Source organism: Phascolarctos cinereus, unplaced genomic scaffold (genome assembly GCF_003287225.1).
Source record: "Phascolarctos cinereus isolate Bilbo 61053 unplaced genomic scaffold, phaCin_HiC Scaffold_3;HRSCAF=262, whole genome shotgun sequence".
NCBI classification, from domain to species: Eukaryota; Metazoa; Chordata; class Mammalia; order Diprotodontia; family Phascolarctidae; genus Phascolarctos; species Phascolarctos cinereus.
The window spans coordinates 98,429,966-98,453,737 of record NW_027555736.1 but is presented as its reverse complement, the minus strand read 5'-3'; the positions used below and the strand labels follow the sequence as shown (position 1 = coordinate 98,453,737).

Sequence of the window (23,772 nt, the reverse complement as noted above, 5' to 3'; positions counted from 1 at the left end):
GGGGGAAACTCCATTAGCTCTATTTGATTCCAGGTAAGAGTCATAGCTGGTATTCAATCATGCAGCTAAGTTTTATGTTATTCACAGGGTATCATAGCCAGGCCCAGAATTAAACAGGTGAGAAAATTTCCTGTTCAGAAAGGAAATAGCACAATGGGAAACTGAGTCAAGAGGATCTTATCTTTGCCTATACAAGGTCATTACCCTCAATTTTTTCCAGGGACAAACATCACCTGTAGCAATTCTCAGACCACACACCCTTTGGGCAGCACATGGAATTCTCTTTGAATGGTGGAGTACTGGCTTCATACCAATTCAGACAATCATACCTGAAAGCAAGATTTAAAACAACGTTAAATTATAGTCTCAAGAGATTTTGCCTCAAACAGCAAAATTTCACTAATTATAGCTTAGAGCTAGGTTACTATTATTTTTCTGATTTTTTAATAATAGTTAACAATGAGCACACATAAGGACATTTTATTTATCCTTTATAAATTAAGAATAATCACATTCTGGAGTTTCATACATACAGTAAATGTGTGGTAGTTGACTCAAGACCCCAGAAAAATCTGGCCACTATAAGCCTCCAACTTGAATTGTCTATTAACCCCTACCGTAAAATTGAAATCTTTGGATCTAAAGTCTATTGGGACTAAATTGGCTCAAAGATGTAGTTTCAATATGTACTATTTTTAACAGACACAATTTCATAACTTTCATAAGTGATAGCCAAATAATTATTCATCCATTTTAGAACAAAACATACCCCATTAAGTAATTAATGGTTTTCAAATATTTTGACCACTTTCTTTTAACAGCTCAATCATAATCTAACAGCATCTAAACTAAAAGACAAGTTACTTTTCTAACAATATTTCTGATACAATGGTTTCCCAAATTCCACACTATAAGAAAAAATTTAGGAACACAATAACATACACAATATCATGAATTTAAAACATGAAACAAAACTTATTACCAGTCAGATGACATCAATTAGTCAAAGGCATTTCCCAATTTTCTTGCATAGAGAATCATTCATTTTTATGACTTTCGGCACTCTATACTGATTACATTCAAGACTAATACAGAGTACCCATATCTACTAACCTGTATATAGTGCTCACTGTCTGCTATGCACTAAACACTTTACAGTTATTATGTCACTTTATCCTTACAACCCTGGGAGGTGAGTGTTATTTTTATCCCCTTCACAAATTAGTAACTGTGGTAAAGAGAGGTGAAGTAACTCAATTTGAACTCAGGTTTTTCTGATCCCTTCATATTGTCTTAATGCCAAATAGCAAATGTATTTAGCTTTATGTTCTGATTTACCAAATTATCCTAATAGAACACATCTCATTGTAAATGAGACCACATTATGATTTAGTTTCAGAACAATTTTGATCAAATCCAAACAATTTGGATTTATAATCACTCATGGTAACATTTATTATTTCAAATTTCCCAAGGGTCATTAGCTGCCAGCATCTCAAATTTCAGAGTCCACTGTTTTCAGTTAGCTAAACATACATATATATATATATATATATACATATATATATACACACACACACATATACATATATATATACATATATATACACACACACACATATACACACACACACACACATATATACATATATATCATACACACACACACATATATATATACACACACACACACACATATATATATACACACACACATATATATATATACACACACACACACATATATATATATTATATATAACACACATATATACACACACACACTATATATATATATATATATATATATATATATATATATAATATATATATATACACACACACACACACACACACACAACACATATATATATATGCGATTGGTGGTTCAGTGGATAGAAGACTGTACTTGGTATCATGGAAGCCTGAAGCTGAATCATGCCTTAGATGGGATGTATCTTAGTAGCTGTGTAACACTGAGAAAGTCACACAATCTCTTGGCCTCAGTTTCCTCATATATAAAATAGGGATGATAATTGTGTTTATCTCACAAGAATGTTGTAATGATATGATCCAATGAAAATTTATGTAAAGTGCTATGAGTTAGTTTGCTATTATTATACTGGTTATCTTCTTGATATATGGGGGAGGTATAAAAATTTCTCTGTAAAATCTACTGTAGGACCAGAACCTAACACTGGTAAGCAGGTTGGTAGTTAAGCAATATTGACTTTAAGTATAGGGTCTCTGGGGGCAGCTAGATGGTACAGTGGATAGAGTACTGGCTCTGGATTCAGGAGGACCTGAGTTCAAATATGGCCTCAGATGCATAACCCTGAGCAAGTCACTTAACCCCCCCAAAAAAGAAAGAAAGAAGTGTAGGGTCTCTGAAAACATACATTGCTGACTTATGAAAATATGGATTTTAAAGTCATCAGATGACTTAGCAGTCCTGTCTTATTTTCTTAACTTCTCTGATCCAAGGGAATATAAAGGCAACATCTGTCATATCAGAAGCTTGGAGTAAAACATGTTTATAGGAAAGTACAAAGGGTGTGTGTGTGTGTGTGTGTGTGTGTGTGTGTGTGTGTGTTGTGCGCATAGCTATACAGTACTTGCAACTTTGAAAGATCTGACTTCATCACTTTGGGTGCTCCCCCTACATTTGTTACACCTTTCATGAATTATGCTGGTCAGTGGGGTCAGAAAGGGAAAATAATCAGCCCCTTGCTGGGGCTGGCCTAGAATGACACATCAGACAATAAATACACAGGCTAATCTCAACTCATACTTTTAAATTTTTTCAGCTTTTATGATCTCACCTTCAAACCACAAGGAGGCATTAGAGGAAATTGGATGGTATGTGTGTATGAATACATAAAGATAGGTAAAGTCACAGCTATAATATATTCAGTGTTCTTCAGTCACCAGCAAGTTTGGGTGACCTTCAGCTCAGGAAAATCTTATTCAAAAGTTCACATATTTGGTGAAGCCAAGGGTAGGGCGGACTAATATTAAGCAAAACTGTGTACTAGGCACTTGGGATACAAAGATGAGTTCACTGGTCCTTGCTTTTTGGGAGCTCACATTCTATGAAGGGAAAATAAGGCGTTTATAAACGTATATGAAATATATGCAAAATAAAAAGCATTTGGGGGTGCTGCATGCAAGAAAAGCATCATGTAGAAAGTAGTGCTTGAATTAGGTCTTGAAGGAATCCAGGAGCTTCAAGATTTGAAAATATGAGGATTAGTTAACAGAACTGAGCATCTTTAGCTTGGAGAAATGAGTTGATGTGGGGCTGGGGAAATAGGATAGTTGTGGTCACAAATTTTAAACCTCTCCTGTGTAAGAGGAATCAGACTCTTTCCGTTTTAGAAGGTAGAACCAGGAACAGTGAATGAAAGTGTTCAAAGAGGCCAATTTAGTCTTGAAGTCAAGACAAAACATCCTAACAATTAGAATTATCCAAAAGTGGAATGGGCTATGTCATGCACTGGTGGATTCCCCCTAACTGAAGGTCATCAAGCAGAGCCTGAATGACCACTTGTTAGATATGTTAGAGTAGGGATTCTTTCATGTGTAGGTTGAACTAGATGGCCACTGTGGTCCCTTCTGACTCTCAAATTCTGTGAAGTGAGGAAGGAATATATTTCAGTCATGTAGGATAGCCAGTACAAAGGCAAGGAGACAGGAGATGGAATGGTGTGAGTAAGGAACAGCAGGAAGAACATATTGCCTGGACCTTTAAGTACAAGAAAAGGGAATAAGGTATACTGAGACCAAAAATACAGCTTGGGGCCAAGTATCTAGGTTATAATACCATTCAGGCAACTGGATGGCTTGGTCAAAGTCCAGACCAGTATGTTGTCTGGGTCATTCATTTGATAAACAGAAGACATTCTAAAAGGACATGTAAAAAACGGAGCATTTAATGATCACCACCTTATTCTTCTAGGTATTCTCTCTTTGTGTTTACACATCTCTGTTTTTGGTTCTCCTCCTATCTATCTGGTAACTCTGGCTCTTTTCTTGGATCACCATCCATGTTCTTACCCCTAACATCTAGTGTCCCTCTAAAGACATTGGGACTTCTTTTCTTTACACTCAGTGATCTCATCAGCTCCTATGTGTTCAATTATCTCTGCAGATGACACCCAAATGTATATAATCAGTCCCAATCTCTCCTGAGTTCCTGCTCTTTATGACCAATTACCTCTTAAACCCGTCTACCTAAATGGCCATCCTCTAAGCATTTCAAACTCAATATGTCTCAAATGGTACTCCTTATCTTCTGGACCCCTAAAACCTACGCCTATTTCTATGCCTCTTCATTATTATCTTTCCAGCAACCCAGGTTCACAACCTCTGTCATTTTGACACTCCTGTCATTTTATATCTCCACAAATTCTTGAAAGTCTCCTCTTTTTTCTACTCAACACAACAACCCTAGTTTAGATCCTCATCACTACATATGGTACAATGGATAGAGCACCAGACCTAGAGTCAGGAAGGTCTGAGTTCAAATCCAGCCTCAGACACTTTCTAGCTAGTGGAATTCTAGGCAAGTCACTCAACCCCATTTGCCTCAGTTCCTCATTTAAAAAATGAGTTGTAGAAGGAAATGGCAAACCACTCCAGTATCTCTGCCCAGAAAACCCCAAATGGAGTCATGAAGAGTCCAACATGACTCAAATGGCTGAAAACCAACATTGTAACATCTTCCTAATTCACCTTTCTTCCTCTCTAATCCACATAGCTGCACATTGATATTCCTAAAGCACAAAATGGAGCAAGTTTTAGTAACTCATTTGCCAATTACCTCTAAGATGTAATACAAAATCTTGTGTTTGGCACCAAAAACCCTTCACACTCTAAATCCAACATCTTTCAAGACTGATTATATACTATTTTCCTTTAGGCAATCTACATTGCAGCCAACCTGGCTAACTTCTTGTTTCTCATATATCAGAGATAATATTTGAAAATTACTTTGCAAACTTTAAAGCACTATATAAATTCTATTATTAATGTTAATATTACGTACTGAATATTTTCCAAACTTTGCCCACCTTGGTGTCTAGCAAAATATTCACCACCTCCTATGTACAGAATAAATGTTCCACGTTAAATTTTTAAAATAGATTTTTGTTGATATCTTTTATATATATGTCACCATAATTTTCTCCAGTTTCTTCCACATTACTCTTTTTTCTTTTAAATAGAGCTACCCATCAGTGGAGTGGGTTGCCTTTTGATAACTGACATTTATATGACACTCTAAATTTCACAAAGCACTTATAGGCAATCCTGCATTTATGCCTTAACAACTCTGAAACGTAGGTACTACCCATGGTATCTGAGAAAATTTGACCTTAGGAATTGAAATGTCTACAATCTGATGGTTAATAGGTATCAGAGATAGATTTTGAACCCAGTGCTTCTAGTCTCCCCAGTCCCACATTCTATCAATTATGTAACAATGCCTTGTTGAAATAGTGAGCTCTCTGTTACTAGATTTGATCAAGGGAGATTCAAAAGGAGGGAGAACTGACTTGGGATAATGTCTGACAATATGTCCTCAAAGATCCCCTCTAATTCAGATTCTGTGATCTTAGTTTGGTGCAGGTATGGGGAATCTGCAGGCTCGAGGCCACATGTGGCCCTCTAGGTCCTCGGGTGTGGCCTTTTGACTGAATTCAAGTTTTACAGAACAAATGCTTTTATTAAGGGGATTTGCTCTGTCAAGTTACCTACCCCTGACCTAGAACTTCCCTCTCCTGGATACAATCCTTAATATGACAGAGAATGCCCTTTCTCCTGACTTCTTTAACTGAAGAGATATGAAACATGCAAGTTTTTTCTCTTAAATGAGAGTAAGGGGAATCAATAGCTTCAATCCCAGGCTGATCAGAGGATTTGAGAGTCCAAAGGCACCTTAGAGGTCATCTAGGTCATCAAATGAGGAAGCTTAAGTCCAGAGGGAAGGGAAATTACTTGCAAAAGATTGTAACAGATAGTAAGAAACAAAGCTGGATTTAAAAGCCAGTTTTCTCACTTCAAATCTACTGTTGATTCCACTGTATCACACTGACCCTCACTTTACCCAATATGATAGCCCACACAGGAATTCACTTCATCTCTCGATCTCCTCATCTGAAAAACGGGAATGTTAATTTTTATACCACCTACTCAAACAGTTGAAGATAAAATGAGAAAATAGGTACAAAGACTTTGTAAATCCCAAACACTATCAAGATAGAAAAAGTGGAAAAGTATTTCAACTTAGCATAGGTTCTTGGTGAGCAGGAAGGGCACTTGAATTTGAAACCAGCGTCATGCTTCTAACATTGCTTTCAGGAAGCTTGACTGTTAAAGAAGATGGCTGGCTTTTGGATATGCACAATCAAGTGGCTTTAACCATTTAAAGTGGAGGCCTCCATTCCACCTGTGTTCTAGACAAAGATGTATTTACAGTCAGAAAGCAAAAACTCCTTTCTATACACAGAGATCAATACGTTCTCCCCACATAAACATTGTCTCAACATTCAGGAACATCTTTCTGCCTTTATTATCACAAGTGAGAAAGATGACATGGTCTCAAAGTGCACCTGAATGATTAAATTTAGTGAGTCTCCATTGGATTTTTACTAGAAATTATAAGCATTGGAGGGAAAGCACCTCTAAATAGACTTTCTCTTTGAGTTATCTCTCATGATTGCCCATCTTTTTAAAAGCAAAATTTAACCTTGTCATGCACCCTCAAACCTCATGGACCCCTCCAAAGAGCTTAAAATTTGGAAACATTCCCAATAACTTTTCAACCCTGCATCAAAGATGCCACAAAGTGCTCTTTGGAGCCACCTGCTGATAAAGGACCGAGTTTTCAAAGACCACCAGAAAATGAAGCTCACTCTGGTATATTTGCAATCTGTGCAAACAATAGTTCTTGTCAAAACACATGGTTGTGCTTGGGCAAGGCTTCCTTCCTGCATAAAACAAAGTTGGATTATGGCCAGTTGGGTGGTCAGTGAAGTAGACATCTCATAGCCGAGACTGCGAAGGGACTCATAGGGATCAGTCACTGTCTGAGGTGTAACTTCGGCTTTGTGCTTAGGAAAGGAATCCTTCTATCTAGCTGTGACATACTATAGGCAAACCTAGTCTCTCCATGAGCAATGGGAACATAGAATCATCTAAAAGAACATGTGTCATAGTCCAAGTATAGTTAGCCTATCCCAAATCAGATGGACAACTGATAAGGCAGATCTAGAGAGCTTTGTTCTACAACAGGAACTTGCTATAAGTCTCACCCTCTTTCTGCTGAATGCAGTGATCTCAGAAAAAGAAGGCTGTCTTCACAGATGCAAGGTTTTCAGCTGGTGGCACAGTGGATAGAATACTGATCTTGGAGTCAGGAAGATGGGAGTTCAAATCTGGCCTCAGCCACTTATTAACTGTCAACACTAGGCAAGTCATTTAATTTTTGTTTGCCTCAGTTTCCTCACCTGGAAAATGATGATAGTAATAGCACCCACCTTGAAGGGTTATTGTGAGGATCAAATGGGATAATATTTGTAAAAAGCACTTAGCACATTGCCTGGTATATAGTAGGTGCTAGGTAAATGTTTATTCCCTTCCCCTTCCCTATCCTAAAGAAGGAGAAGGGCAACTTAAGTAGCTATCTCAGTTTAGTTTTCAACTTGCTGTACTGGTTTCATAATTCCTGGGAGAATGCTATCCTCTAGATCCTCAAAGATGATGACATCGGAACTTTGGCCCTTCAAAGTTTATCTTGGGCTTCATCAACCTATTGAAATCTCACATTGACCCTTTATCAGTCGCATTAACAGAGGAAAGGTGGAGACTGATTCCAATTACAGCACACTACAAGAAGGTGAAAGGAGCCTAATCCCATTTCTTTTGTACATAGGTGAAGGGCTAAACTTCAGCAGTACTTTCCACGTGGCAGAGATGAAAGGTCAATGCAGGCACAACTTGTGGCCACTAATTCCACTTGATTTGGATAGCAGCCCAATTATGAAAATCACTAAGGATACATAGAATAAATTTTAATCTTTCCTCTTCCCCATCCTCCACACTTTTTATAATTTTTAAATTTTTTATTTTAAAAAAATTATTAAAAAAAAACACCAACAGACCTCTTCCACCTCAGTATTATGCTGCATTTCCCAGTTTGTTCAATGCTTTAAAGCTCAAGGATGCTTCTGCTCAGAATACCAGAGCCTGAAGCATCCTAGCTTTTGGCAAGCAGGTAGCAAAATCAAAATAACACTTCTTAAGTCAGTAGACACTTCCTATACTTTCTTATGCAGCATTATTGTGCAGACATGAACAGTCAGAAATAAAGTGATGGAAATACGAATTTCATGTCTTTTCCGGATATTGACATTGGCTGACACTTTAAGACTTGGTTTGATGCTTCCATATGATATAACTACTCTTGAAAATTGATGTTGACCCCTAGCATCTGTTTTTTCTCAATTCTAATTCTAATTTTCTTCAGTGTGCTACATGCTGGTGCTAGCTGAGCACTGCAATGCTGAAATGTTTAGAAACCTGGGTAAATTCGTGTGTGGGCACGTAGGATGTGCTATGTATCTTCTTCTGAGCACAGATTTGATTAGAAGGGTAAATTTGTCTTTGATCTCTCTTGGCAATAGAAAGTCAATGAAAATGAGAAAATGAGAATCTCTATTGATCCTTTAAAAATGCTTGCCATTCTAATGCATGGATTAGTAGTTCATGGTACTAGCATACAGGAAAAAACTACAAATCAAGCAATAAGCGTTTATTAAGTACCTATTGTGGTACAAGGCACTGGAGATACACAGATAAAACCTTCCTATCCTTGTTCTCAAGGAGCTTATATTTTTTGCAAGTTAGAAAACATGGAAATATATGGTAACTTCAGAGAGGCATTATCACAAGTGCAGGTGGCGGGAAAGGCCTCATGGAGAAGATAATAATTGAGCTGAGCTTTGACTGAAACTAGGGATTGGAAATCTGAGAATCAGAAATGCATCCAGGCGTGGTAGACAGCCTATGAAAAGGCACAAAGAAAAGGAGCTAGTGTCATGTATTAAGAAGCATTTTGGGGGACTCAAGATAGAATATGCTATCCACAACCAAAGAAAGAACTACGAAGTCTGAGGGCAGATCGAAGCATACTATTTTATCTCTTTTTTTTTCTTGTGGTTTTTCCATTTTGTTCTGATTCTTCTTTCACAACATGACTAATGTGGAAATATGTTTAATATGATTGTACATGTATAGCTTATATCAGATTGCATGCCCCCTTGGGGAGGGAGGAGAGGAAGGACGGAAAAAAAATTTGGAAATCAAAATCTTATAAAAGTGAATATTGAAAACTATCTTTACATATAATTGGAAAAAATAAAATACTATTGAAAAAAAAGAAGCATTTTTGGGCCTACTGATAGAGGCTCTGAGATATGACATTTTACCCACTTTATTTGTATAATTCCAGATTGCTTTCCAGAATGGTTATAGTGATTCACAGCTTCACCAACAGTGCACACAACCTCTCCAATATTGACTATTCCCATTTTTTATCATCTTTGCCAATTTGCTGGGTGTGAGTTAAAACTTCATGTGGTTTTGGTTTGCATTTCTCTGTAAAGAAAGGATGATTGAATGAATGGATGTTCCAGCTAAAGAAGAGAGAGGAGAAATCACACCTCTCTCCTTTCAAGTACATTCCCTGAAAATAGATTTATCAGTGTGTTAATCAGTTTTGTTACCTAACAGCAGCTGGAGACAACAAAAGTCTGGTTCCTTTTCAGTGATTGTTGGTATTATTTTTTTGGCTCTGTATTCCTCTTTGCAAGACATTATCTAGTGGACCTTTTAAAAATACAGACTTTGAACACTATTTTTCTACTGCAGATTACATTAAGGTTCCATAGAAACTTCATGCTAATGGTAACCAAGATTGACCCACAAGTTTCTTTAGTGTATTAATTGTAAATGTTTATTTAAATCTATATATATCTCTGGGCAAGTCACTTAACCCCCATTGCCCCCCCCCAAAAAAAACCAAATCAAAACAAACAAAAAACAAACCAAATAAACATACATATATATATATATATATATATATATATATGGGAGGCCCTGCTATTCTGGTGAATAGATTTAAGGGATTCTCAAGGGAAATCCAAAAATAAAAATAATAATAAAAAAAAAAGGAGGCAGGCACATGATGTTCCCATGAGGGTTGGCCAGCTGACCTACAGCTCTTCTGTATTCATGGCCTCCTGGGAAGGTGAGGTATTGGGCAGCAGAACTGAATGGGCCATAAGAAGAGCCCATGCTGCTAAGGTGACATGTAGGCTTTCCTAACCTGGAAAGGATTTTCAGTGATACATTAGTTGCTAGCAAGAACCAAGGCAGAATTATGAAATTGAAATTTTCTTCCTTGGTCTTTACTATCTACCTCCTGCTTTTTCTCTTGCCTCTTATTCCAAATAAATCTCTGATGAAGGGAAGGTATAATTTTGACCCAAGGGAGCATTCTATCACCAGGCTACATGCATCTTTCCATACAGGTATCCAAGTTACTGACAATGTTACTCTGCTCAGTAAATTCTAGACTCCTGGTTACCTTTAGACTCGAATGCAAACTTTTCTCATTGAGAGCCATTCACAGCCTGGTCCCAACATACCTTTCCAACTTTATTACACTTTACTCCTTTTCATGTCTGCTGTACCTCATCCATATACATGTTGTTTTCTCCAATAACAGATTGTAAGCTCTTTGAGAGCAAGGACTGTGAGTTTTTGTTTTTGTAACCTAGAACTCGGGTTCTTAATTTGGGGTCTGTAAACTTTTTTTGTGTGTTTTGATAACTGTATTTCAATATAATTGGTTTCTTTTTTAATGCATTTTATGTATTTGAAAAAGTTGTGTCATGACACAAAAAGTTTAAGAACCCTTGACCTAGAACATAATTGCTTAATAAATGATTGTTGATTGAGAAAAAGAATACAGATATATAGCTAGAGATATAGAGATAGAGATAGATATATATAAATGCATGTTATACAACATATATAATAAAATATGGGTAATCTATTGTCTATATACATGGAAATGTAGAAAACTTCATGCATTTGTATGTTGTCTTTGTGTAGGAGCTATGCTAGTCTTCTCTAGATTTCCAGTTTGAGTTTATATGCTGCTGAAGTGAGCACTACTATGCATTTTTGTTACAAGGATTTTCTTTTTTTTTCCCCCAGTGGGGGCAGAATTGGAAAGTAGAAGGGAGCTGAGATAGATTCATTGAAGTATTTTTTAAAATATGTAGAAGAGAACAGAAAGAAGGTCAAAAGTAGGATAATGCTTATGTTTCCTGCATCTTGTTGATGTGACAAGTGTTTAGCAGCTCACATCCATATAGAATCTTACAATTTGCAGTTATAACATCTGTAAAATGGCTGTATGGGGAGGATCTCCTGCTGTTGTTATGGGGCAGAGATAGGGTAAGGAAACTGGACAGGTATACATATTGCATCATATACAGAACTGCCTCCCGTCTTTCCCTTTCTTTCAGTTTCCCTGGAAACCTTGTGATACTACTGAGTCTCAAATTGTGGATGTACCTTTCTAGGTGAGAACAATTTGTAACAGAACTCCTGACCCCTTCAACTGGGGTCTCATGGAACAGATTCATATGGAATTCTATTCTATGACTTATAGGATTTTTTTTTTGCTAAATTTGGCATTTAATAAAATCTAACTGGGCATTCCTTTCTCCAGGGCCTAGAAATGTTTTCTCTTTCATAAATTAGGAAGAACTTTTTTTTTGGCTAGGCAATGGGGTTAAGTGACCTGTCCAGGGTCACACGGCTAGTAAGCATCAAGTATCTGAGGCTGGATTTGAACTCAGGTTCTCCTGATTCCAGGGCCAGTGCTCTTGCCACTGTACCACCTAGCTGCCCCTATATTGAAGAACTTTAAAGAGTTACCATGACTCTAGGCAGCTTAATCCTAGACTCTGGGCTAATAAGACATCATTATCTCCAACCAGGATATGTCAGGAAGTGTCATGAATGTTCCTAACACTGAGTTCAATGTGATCTAAGTGGCTAGATTGAGTAGGAAGAAATAAGAACTCCTTTCTAGGAGTTTCAACAAAAATATATGGCAAATGTACAAACTGCCCAATAAATACTTATTTGACACCTACTAGAAAATGACTATTCCTTCAAGGTTTCGGACAAAGGTGGCAATGCACCTGTTGTCCTCATTTGACAGATTAAGAAAACTGGGATTCAGAGAGTTGAAGGAATTAGATGACCTCAGGTAATTCAGGACTTGAAACCAGATCTGATTTCAAGCCTAGCACTTCTTCTACACCAGGGGTTCTTAACCATTTTGGGGTCATCCTCATCAATTCTATTCCTTCCCTCCCTTGATTATCTCCATTTTATCTTGTATTCAGCTTATTTGTACTTAGTTGTTTTTGTGTTGTCTTCTTAATTAGACTATAAGCTCCTTGAGAGCAGGGACTATCTTTTGCCTTTCTTTCTATCCCTAGTACTTAATACTATATAACCCAGCAGGTTATATATAGGTGTTCAATGAACATTTACTAACTGACTGACTGCATGGACTCTTTTAGAAGTCTGGTGAAGCCTATGGACTCCTCAAAATATTTTTGCATGCATAAAGTAAACAGGAATACAAAAATAAATCAATTACATTGAAAAACCTTTATTAAAATATTAAGTTCATGAACTTCTGGTCTACACCATCCCAAACTCCTGTCCCTCATGACCTTAAGACTTCTGCCAGAACCTAATAAAAACTCTTAGACAACATAGCATAGTTAGGACTGAACTAAGAGACAGGACTGTGACTAACTCTTGTCTTGACTCTACCATCGGGTAGTTTTGTGACTGGATAAATCAGTCTCTCTAGGCAAGTTTTGTCTTCTATAAAATGAGAAAATCTCATTAGATAGCCTTCTAACTTGAAAATCTTAAAGATAATAATGACTGTGCATAGGTCGTATTGTGACATTCCCCAGGTGCAGATAAAAATTTCTTTGGGAAATGAGATTGGATTCTAAGACAAAAATCCCATACACCTCTGTGGCCTCTCCCTCTTAATAGCTGGTTCCTCCCAATACCTCCATTTTAAGGAGGATGTCCAAATAACCAATAAACATTAAATGCCAACTGTGCGCCAGAAACTGTGCTAAGTGCTACCCAACCATATCTTCATTCCTTTCCAGGCTATACTCATGACTCTCTGGACTTTCTGTATTAGATCCCCACCCCCTCTCTTCCTTACCTTTTCTCTTTTTTAGCCTTCTTTTATGCATTGTCTTTTCCCACTAGAATGTAAGTTCCTTGAGGGCAGGAACTGTCTTTCTGCTGTTATTTGTATCTCCAGTGCCTGGCACATAGTAAGTACTTAGTATATGTTTGTTGCTTGCTTGCTTACAAAAACTGGACGCTTTAAGAAATGAGGGAGATAACTCAGTACAAAGTTCAGCCTATGGGAGTGAAACAATGACCCTGTAGCAACAGAGCTGATTAAGTCCCTTGTGAGTCCATGGAGTCTGTTAGGCTATACAATGAAATGGAATCCTCTGGGGTAGCTAGGTGGTGCAGCGGTTAGAGCACCAGCCCTGGAGTCAAGAGGACCTGCGTTCAAATTTGACCTCAGACACATAATGCTTCCTAGCTATGCGACTCTGGGCAAGTCACTTAACCCCAACTGCCTCACTTAAAAAAAAAAATAGAATCCTCTGTATCTAGCAGCAGAATATGGCTGTTAGACTCAGAAGAGTTATCTAGAGGCCTCTACTAAATGGATGAAATTCTCTTTTCTCTACATGATGTTTATCTATAGAGATGAAGGTTTTTATCTTGTAGTATATCAGAAAGGCATGGGAGTAAGGTAATGGAAGGTAGAAGGACTAGAGTGAGAAGCCTTTATTAAAAGGTGGTCTTTGAACTGAATTTTGATGGAAACTGCAGATTCTAAGGGAAGCGAGGTGGTACAGTGGATAGAGCTTTGGGCCTGGAGTGAAAAAAAAAAAAACAACTTGGATTCAAATCCAGCCTCAGACACTTGATAGCGATATGATCCTGAGCAAGTCACTTAACCCTATTTGTCTAAGTTCCCTCATTTGTAAAATGAACTGGAGAAGGAAATGGCAAACTATTCTAGGATCTTTGCCAAGAAAACCCTAAATGAGGTCACAAAGAGTCAGACATGACAGAAATGACTGAGATTCTAAAAAGTAGAAGTGAAAATATCAGTTGCAAGCCTGTGAGTGGGGGATAACCTGTATAGAGGCATGGAAATGGGAGCTGGGAAAATTACATTCCTTCTTTGGGGCCTTAATTTCCATATCTATAAAATGATGGTGATGGGGAGGAGAATTAGGAGAATTCTTACACTGACAGTCACTGACCTAGCTCCAAGAGGGTCACAGTTTCATTTTAGAAGGGTGACACTAGTATCTAAGTCATAAGCTTATCTTTAATTTGTATGTTAGAGGAACAGTCTGGCATAGTTTGGTTAGGTTTAATTATGCTTTGTTATAAGGTACAAGGGCATGGAAGGATATTATAGTTGTCCCAAAGGTTCAACAAGAGTGAAAAATATATCTTTTTTTTAATGTATGATCAGATTAATTGCAGCAGTAACGGATGGGACGTTTGATAGTCAAGAAGATCTGGATTCAGATCCTGCTTCTGAAATTATAGCTTGGTAACCCAGGGCAAGTTAGTTAACCCCTCTGGGACAGTTTCTTCATCTGTTAGCAGAAAAAAAGGGAGGGGGATGGTGGTCAACTAGATGCTTTCAAAAGCCCCTTCCAGCTCTAAAGCTATGATTTAGCTTTCTCGTAATAATTAAATCATCTCGCATTTATTTAGCATTGTACAATTCCTAAAACATTTTTTTCCTAACAACTAGTTAAGGCACTGCAAATGTTTTTATCCATTTTAGGGAAAGGAGGCTAGAGTCCTAGAGGTGGAATGCTTGATTTGCCTAAGGGCCTGCTGCTAAGAGAAGAGTCAGAACTCACATTCAGCTCTTGAGGTTCTCATTTGTCATTCTTTATTCAATTCCTCTTAGACTCACACATTCTGTTGCTTTTTCTAAATTTAAAAAAGATGTTTCCTCTTTCCCACAGTGCACTTATGCTTCTCAAAGTTTCTTAAAGATTCCACTAAAAGAAATATATATATATATATATATTATATATATATATATATATATATATATATATATATATATACATATATATATATATTCTAAGGCATAGCTCAGCTTTAGAAAAACTTTGTTTCTGTGTGATGTTAGCTTTCAGAGCTGGAACTCTTTTTTAAAAAAATATTTTGGGAAGCAATTGCATTACAATCTCCCTTTTTGTCCTTTTGCCAGATTTTGCACTTCTCTCTTGCTAAAGTGTACCACTGCTGTTTGAACAGGTAATTTCTACCTTTGAACCTGTTGCAATCGGGTACAAAGATTACTGAGGTGCCTTGTTGGCCACTCTTAGGGCAATGTGAGTGGGCTCCAGGTCCAGTTGTATCCCAGGGACCATTGTGTTGAAGACAGCTAGTCTTGAATGTCTTATTTAGAACTGTACAGCAAGCTTTCTGCAGCATATTTCCTGAACTCAGGAAAGAAGTATTCCTTCAAGGTAAGTTGCAATAAAATCTCCATCCTGGTCTGATGGGTATATATGTCTGTCTTTATCTTTTTCTCTATTTTCTTTTCTCAAGGCTATAAAGCCTCAGGGTTAGTGTTAGCCCAGACTGAAGTCTAGAAGTCAGGAGATCTGGGTTCTAGTCCTGACTCTGCCACTAACCAATTGGGTAGTATTATGGGCTGTTTTAATTTGGGAAGGGGGTGGACAAGTCTCTTTCCCTCTGGGGAGGGGTGCTCTGTAAAATGAGCAATTAGCCTGTATTTCTACTGAATCCCATTTTTATAGCCCTCTAAGATTTATGAACTGTGTACCTCACAACCTAGGAGGCGTTAGCTTAATTTTACAGATGAGGGAGCTGAGGGATTGCGAAGTTGAGTCACTTGTTTATAGTCACATAGCTAACAAATTCTTGAAGCTGGATTTGGACACAGGCATCTAGGGTTAGTCTATCACCCTATTTATTACATCATGCTGGCTCTAAAATGCTTTCTAATTCTAATATTCTAAGGTACACTAACATTTTATGTATGAGCCTAAGAATTAGCCTTTGGGGTGGGGGTGAGGAGAGATGGTTACAGGAGGAAGAAAAGATATAGGATGGATATAATTCTCAGAAGTGTTAGAATTTCCTGAAACCCATGTATCCTGATGGTTACACATACGTCATTCAGTGAAAGATTTCTGGATTTAGAGTTAGGGAACCTGGGTTTGAATCTTGTCTCTGCCACTTACTACCTTGTGACCTTGGGCAGGTCACTTAAACAAAGCCTTAGTTTTCTCTCTAAAGGAAGATGAACTCAATGACTTCCGAGGTACCTTTCAACTCTAAATTCATGATCTCTGGCTGGAGAAAACAGAGGCCTCCATGAAGGAGTCCTACATTGTGGGAAACTTCCTCTGACAAGGTTCTCTTCTGCATTTGATCAATACTAAATGTAGAGGAAAACAATATTGTGGTTCTAAAAGATCTTTTTTTTTATTAAGAAAACATAGGCCTGTAAATTAGAATACTTAATCCTTGAGTAGGAACCAAATATATGAAGTTGCAGGTTGTGCTAGCTCTAGGATAATCCGCAAGCATCTCAGAATGTCAGAACTGCAAGTAACTTTTAAAGCTTTGACATAACCTTATTTTTAGAGATGAGCAAATGAAGGTAAAGAGAAGGAGAATATTTGTTTAGGGTCACATAGCTTAAAAGGATCAAAGGTGGGAACACAGGATTCACAAGGCCCAATTTAGTGGGGGGTTTTCCTACCATTCTACAATAAATTTTACCAATTGTCAAGAAAATACCCTACCAAATAATCAGTATGTCAGTTTTGATCAACACATTGTTTCATAGTCCACTCTCTTGGCTTCTACTCTATAAAGAGACATTTGGAATTGAGTAGGTAGATGCCAAAAAGTCAGGATGATGGCTACATTGAGTTAAATTATTAAATTACACCTCATGCTTGATCTTCCCCACTTTTTTCTAATTGGTTTTTTCTGAGAGGGAAAACTGGTTTGGATAATCTCCATCATGCAAAGGATTTAGCAGAAGACCTTGGTTAGATCTGATTTTAAGGAAGTATAGCAATGTCTAAAAGCAAAGGTCTTTAATCATTTTTTGTGTCATGGATCTCTTGGGGAGTCTGGTGAAGACTGTGGATGCCTTCTTAGAATCATGGGGCTTTTTTAAATTAAAAAAAATTTTTTTGTGAGGCAATCAGTGTTAAGTGACTTGCCCAGGGTAAATTAAAATTTAATAAAATGATGAATTTTAGTTAAAGATGAGTGAAAATAAAGACATATCTTTTTCCATCCAAGTTTACAACCTCTACTCCTTAAATCTATCCATAGACCACTTGAAGGTCCATTAAGAACCCTGGTCTAAAGAATGAACCCTAGCTGACTAAACATCTGGGTAAAAAAAAAATATCCCATAATAAACTCTACTTGTTTTTGAAAAAACAACATCTGTGGAAAAAATGGTTTTACATTCTTGAATACTTCTGAGGTAGGTGTAGGACTAAAGAGGAGCTAAGTTAAATTAAGGAACAAATTAACCCTCGCTCCGCCCCCCACCCGCAGCAAAGCTTCCATTCTTCCATTCTTAGTCAATACTTCTTATTCTTCCCCAAGCTTTTCCATTCCCAAGTAAAGCCAATTAGAAGAATGCAAATGACATCACAATAAGATGGGCTAATTAGGGGTCTAGTGAGGGGTGGGGTGGAGATAAGGTGAGGCCACTTAGAAACTATCTTATGGGTGGGTTTTTACCCAGGAAGTCCTAAGTCACTAATCTTTAAGCTGTCTCTACACTGACAGCTGTCAGAACTGCGATTCTAAAGGCAGGTGTGGCCCAGGTAGAAGCACATGGTCTTTTGTACCTTGGCTCCTAGTTGTGTGGTCAAAGGTCAGCTTTTTCTAGCCTCTTTCTCCTCTGTTCAAACACTAGTTATGCTAGGTGACTGACTGCAAAACCTTGGATGCGATCAACTTTGTGGGGTGAGGGATAGTGGCAGGGTTTTGTTTAAGTGGTAAAACACAGGCAGGCTCCTTTGGGTTTATAACACTGAAACAGAAATCAGTTGGAAATCTCTCAGGCAGGAGTTAAAGGCTTAGCTGGGGACGACTTCTTTCCTGTCAGAGCACTTCCACTTTCAGTTATGAGAGAACAACCAGGAAGTGGAGAGCCCTGGGCATGTAAGGGAGAGCCTGCTCATGCCTGATCTGTGTACACACAACCTGGGAATAAATGGGGTGACCACATGAACTCTGAGTCCAAGATCCATCAGTCTGATCTCATGGAAGAAATATCCTGAAGCTGGCCGGGCCTGAGTAGAACTCAGGACAGCAAGAGGCAGGCTTAGAGGACAGACAAGAGCCTCAGGAAGGAATTCCCAAATCCAGGCAGCCTGACGGATGCTGCTTTCGCACCAGGTAAGGGGATCAGCCCAAGGGTTGTTGCAAAAGAGGTGTTGTGAAAGCATGGGAAAGGTCTGTGGGGCAACCTCAGTTTTTTTTTCATTCTCTCTCCCTCTCTCTTCCTCCCCAGCCAATTCCCAGCTACCTAGAGGATTTTGTGAAGCTTTGTCAATTAAAAATGATACCATGTGTAACTTGGATTGCCTAGAATAAGGATGGGGAGAGTGGGGGAAGGATGCCAGAATCAGAGAAGTAAGATGGTGTTATTTTCTGTGGACCAATGCAGAGAGAGCGCTTGGTATAACCAGCTTTGAAAGGTGCCTTCTATATTGGGGAGCAGCAAGAAAACAGTGAGGCCTGGATCAATCTTCCCTCACTCCTGACTGATTTGTGGAAATACAGGATTAAAATTCAGAGCTGGACTTTAGTGTCTTTGGGGTTCAGGAACCAGTGTTATTGTTCTTGGAGTACTCTGTGCTGTCCAGAGGCTCTAGAGATGGAAGAAACCTCAGATCATCTTTATATCTTAGCAATGAACTGAAGTTGATAGGTAGGAATGGTGGAGTGGTTTAATTTCTGTGCCCCCCCCCCTTCTTTTCTCTCTCTTGCTCTCCTACCTCCCATGGTGGGGATGAGACTGAGTAAATTAAAAGACTGGGTATATTAGAACCCAGGGAGAATATGAAGCATGATACAATTACATTCTGGGGAAATTAAACTAGATTTCAAGAATCTTAATTGATTTAAAATTCATAACTCTTCAAAGCCTAACTCAAGTCCAACCACTTCATAAAGCTTTTCAATAAATCAAGTATTAAGTACCTACTGTGTGCCAAGTATTAAGAACCTACTTAGTGGAGGGGATATAAAGAGAAAACCAAACAAGCCACAATCCCTGTCCTGGAAAAGCTTCTTCTTTATCAGGGAAGACAAAAACTCCCTATGTAGCATATAACAGTTATTTTCAGGGTAGTGAGTAGGGGCAGGGGAAGAAGAAGCTTGGGGAGTGGAAATCAGGAAAGACTTCATGTAGCAAGTAACATTTTAATTGGACTTTTAAGAAAACTGGAGAGTCTGGGCTAAAGGTGAGTGAGCGCATTCCAGGCATGAAGGACAGTGATTATAAAGGCATGGAGATGAGAGATAGAATGTCATGTGAGAGGATAGCAAGTCTGAGAGTTTGCCTGGGTTCTAGAGCATAAGAAGGGAAATATGTATGATAAGCCTGGGAGGGTAGTTTGGGACAAGGCTGTTAAGAGTTTTAAATGCCTAACAGGAGATTGCGTTTTAGACTTAGTAGAAATAGGGCAAAACAGGAACTTATTGAACAACAAAGTGATGCTATCAGACATATGCTCTAGAACTATGATTTTGGAAGTTATGTGAAGGAAAGACTGGAGAAAGGAGAAGCTTAAAGTAAGGAGACCAATTAGGAGGGGATTATTAGTAGGTCAGATGACAAAGGTCTGAACTAGGGTTGGTGGTCATCTTGTGAACTGGAGAAAAGAAAAGCAATATAGTCAAAAGGTTTTGGCAACAGACTATGCAGGGTGATAGAATGAATGTATGAGTAAAATGCATTTAACAAGTACTTTCTATGTGCACTGATGTCAAGTTCTGGGGACACAAATTCAAAAATGAGATAGTCCCTGCCCTCAGGAAGCTTTCATTCCAATATGGAGTGGTGACCAGAAATGTGTCTTATAGTTTGGGAAGTGACAGACCTAGCGAATAGAGCCATAGGAACCTCAATTGACACATTCTTTCCAGAAACAACGGTCATTTGAAGGTCAGGAGTATATTCGGGTAGCAAGAAAATGACTGGAGTAGCAGCTGATTGGCATGTGAAACAGTGTATTAAAAAGCATCTAAGAAAGCATAATCATTAGTGTCAAACTCTAGGAAGAGATCAAGATGAAGATTGAGAAAAGTCCTTTAAATCTGACATTTAAGAGATCCTTGTTAATTTGGGAGAGAATGGTTTTAGTTGAGTGAGGCAGAGCCCCAGATTACAAGGGCCTGAAGTGATGGAGCAGAGAAGAAATAGAGGCACCAAATAGAAACAGCTTTTTCTAGTAGTTTGTAAAAGGGAGGAGAAAGATAAGATGATAACTTAAGGTGATAGTAAATGTCAAGTGAGGTTTTGATTTGTTTAAGGTTGGGGGAGACAGGGGTATGTTTTCCGGCATCCTGGAAGGACCCAGTAGCTAGGGAGAGATTGACGACTCTTCAGCAGCTCCAGCCTTCATTCAATTCATAGACAGTATATTAATGTTAATTTTTAAAAGTTCTTCCATGTATATTAACCGTATTTCCATTAACTAAACTACAAGATTACTAAGGCTACTGTGGCAGTACAGAGCACTGATTTTCCTTTTGGTACTCAAATACATGTTCAGATGATTTGCCAACAACAATATAAATCTTCATTGCGAAAGAGCTGTGAATTGATCAATACGGTTACTCCTTCCACCACTGCATTTTATAACCCCTCCAAACTTCAGAATTATGGTACTCACAAGTGTGCTAAGGTACACTTTTCCACTAACTTTCCACTAAGTATGACCTAAATTGCATGGAATGTAATCTTGCAGTTAGGGTTTGATGTAATAAAGAGTTTCTTAGCTCACTCTCTGTATGGAGCTGACTCGGCTCCTTAAGTTATCCTGGTAACCTCTGATTCTGAGGTCAGCGTTTTAAGTAAATAGTTGGATTCTTAATTTTCTTTCCATAATTTTCTTTCACTAGTCTCATTGCTTTTCCCAGTTTTTCCTCTGCCACTCATTTCTTTCTTTAACCCCTACAGAAATTCTTGTTGGGCATATTTCCAATTTGCATCTTTCCTTTGAGGTTTTGCTCATAGTTGTTTTCATGTCGTTGTTATCTTCCGGGGTGGTGTCCTCTTCTTCCCTGTAACTGTAGTAATTCTTTTGGTGGAGTTCTTTTTTTTGTTGCTTGCTCATTTTCCAACTTATTTCTTGACTTTGAATTTTACGTTTGAGTTGGGTTATGTTCACCTGGGGGTAGGGATGCACTGTCCTAAGCTTCAGACTCCCCCAACACCACCCCCCAGCTGCTGTTTTCAGAGCTAGTTCTGGGAGGCTTCAAGTTTTGGGTGCCTGTAAGGTGGTGTGATCTGGAGAAAGGTATGCTCACTGCTCTCCTGGTCTTTCCTCTGGTTTTTATCCAGGCAGGGGCCCTGATCTCCTGTAGCCACAAGCACTAGCACTCCTCTCAGCCCTGACTGTGGTCAGAGCCCCTAGTCCCCTACAGCCACAAGCACTCCTCTCCACCCCAGAACTGTGCCCAGGTCCCCTGCTCCCTTGTGACCAACCACAAGTGCTCCTTTCTTCCCTAGAACTGTGATACAAATTGTGTATCGGCAGTAGAGTAACCAGATGATAACAGCTCCTGTACTCAGTGCCAGCAAAGGGTCCCCTTAATCTCTTTCTAACCAGTTGTCCAACCTCCTTACTAACTTTGGGCCAAGAGTTCCTGAAGCTGCTGTTCTCACTTTCACAGCTACCTCCAAGGCCCATTGCTGCTATTGTCACCCCATTTGCTCCAGGCCAGACTCCATCCCAGTGTTAAAGACCTCTCCTGCCAACCTCCTAAGTTATCTTAGGCTGGAAAAATGTCTCACCCTGATCTTTTATTGGCTGCCATCCCAATATTCAATTTGATGTATTATTTTAAAATTATTTGGAGGGGAATATTAGGAGAATTTGCCTGGGTTGCTTCCTCTACTCTACCATCTTGACTACATCCCACAAATGGTTAGATTCTTACACCCTTTCTAAGGTGGCAATTTTTCTTAGCCACACTGAGAAAATGGATAACTAACAGGACGGACACACACCCTATTTAGTTTTGTGGGTTTAAACCTTTCCATTACAAGAATGCCCCATTGAAAAAAAGTAAATTTTAAAAGTATTTTATTTAAGATCAACATTCCCAAGAGCTAAGGAAATGCATAGAACTGGATGGGAAATTAAAAGTTATTCTAGAACACTTATCTTTGTGCCAAGTGCTAAAGGAGATATGCTTTATAACTAGTAAGAACTTAAATGATGATTCGTCTAGTTCATCCCCCTTGCTTTTTGGCAGATAGATGTGTACCTCAGGAGACTATAAACTTTCAAAGTAGAGTTTCAAGGTTCTTGCCCTTATTCTTCTAGAATCTTACCAGGATGTGTACTGAACTGAAATTCCTTTTACAGTGTCACAGATAACAGACTCCTCTCCCAGCTGTGGGTAAAGTACCTGGCAAAAGCAGCTGGGACAGGAAGCATGGCATTACTCAGTTATTACCCTCTGCTAGAGAGGAGGGTAATAATTGCCATCTGTGACACTGCCACATGAAGTGATCAAGACATTGCTCAAGCATGACATTCCATATTGGATCCAAGGAGCAGTAGAGGAGGATCAGAATTCAGAAAAGGAAAGATGCATGTATGGAAGTGACATGAGTACTTTAATAGAATTGTAATGGAGAAAATGCTAGGCTAGCAAATGTCTCATTCATTTTCCCAATATCCTCTAATTGAGGTAAATGGATAGGAGCTGGACTTGAGAAGTTTGCCTTAATAACAAGAGACTGTGACAAAGTTTGAGTCAAAGTTTGAATCAAAGTACAAACTTGATTCCCATAATCTGATCCCTGATCATTGGTCAGGCTAGATAGTATGAGGTCTGATACTATGTTGGGACAAAAAAGACTTTCACAATATATTGCACATTTAGCTATTAACGTTGGCACGGGTGCCAGACAGCAAGCCTAATATTTGTTTCTCCTGTCTGACATGTTCTTATCAATTTAACTTTTGATAAGGGCCTATGAATTCACTTGCTCAGCACCAGGGAAGGAGTAACCTTTGGGGTGTGTATACTAAGACAAAATAATCTCAAGTTAATGCTACTCTTTTCTGATTTGAGGAGGACGGCTTAATATTATAAAAATCTGAATGTCAAACAGATTTTTTTTTTGTTCCACCCTATAGGAGTTTGCAGATATGCCTTCAGTTCCTTCTTCATCACTGTTATGCTTTAGAGTATCTTACAGGACTTCAAAATTTGTTCTTCTAAAGACCATTCCTAAGACCCAATATGGCCTGGATCAAAGAAGGATTCCACAGTCTG

The 23,772-nt window shown here is 38.5% G+C and overlaps 1 protein-coding gene and 1 non-coding gene across 2 annotated transcripts in view; one reads left to right on the top strand and one right to left on the bottom strand.

Annotated features, from left to right (window-relative positions):
* Nucleotides 1-11,133: 11,133 nt before the first annotated feature.
* Nucleotides 11,134-11,238, bottom strand: LOC144456481 (U6 spliceosomal RNA). Its single transcript, XR_013485567.1, has one exon. It is a non-coding gene; the product is annotated as a U6 spliceosomal RNA (small nuclear RNA).
* A 4,314-nt stretch (nt 11,239-15,552) lies between these two features.
* The window catches only part of ACSL5 (acyl-CoA synthetase long chain family member 5), a 55,672-nt gene continuing 47,452 nt past the window's right edge, over nt 15,553-23,772 (top strand). The window contains 1 exon segment of the mRNA XM_078151053.1: nt 15,553-15,713. The gene's annotated coding sequence lies outside the window, so the exon portion shown is untranslated.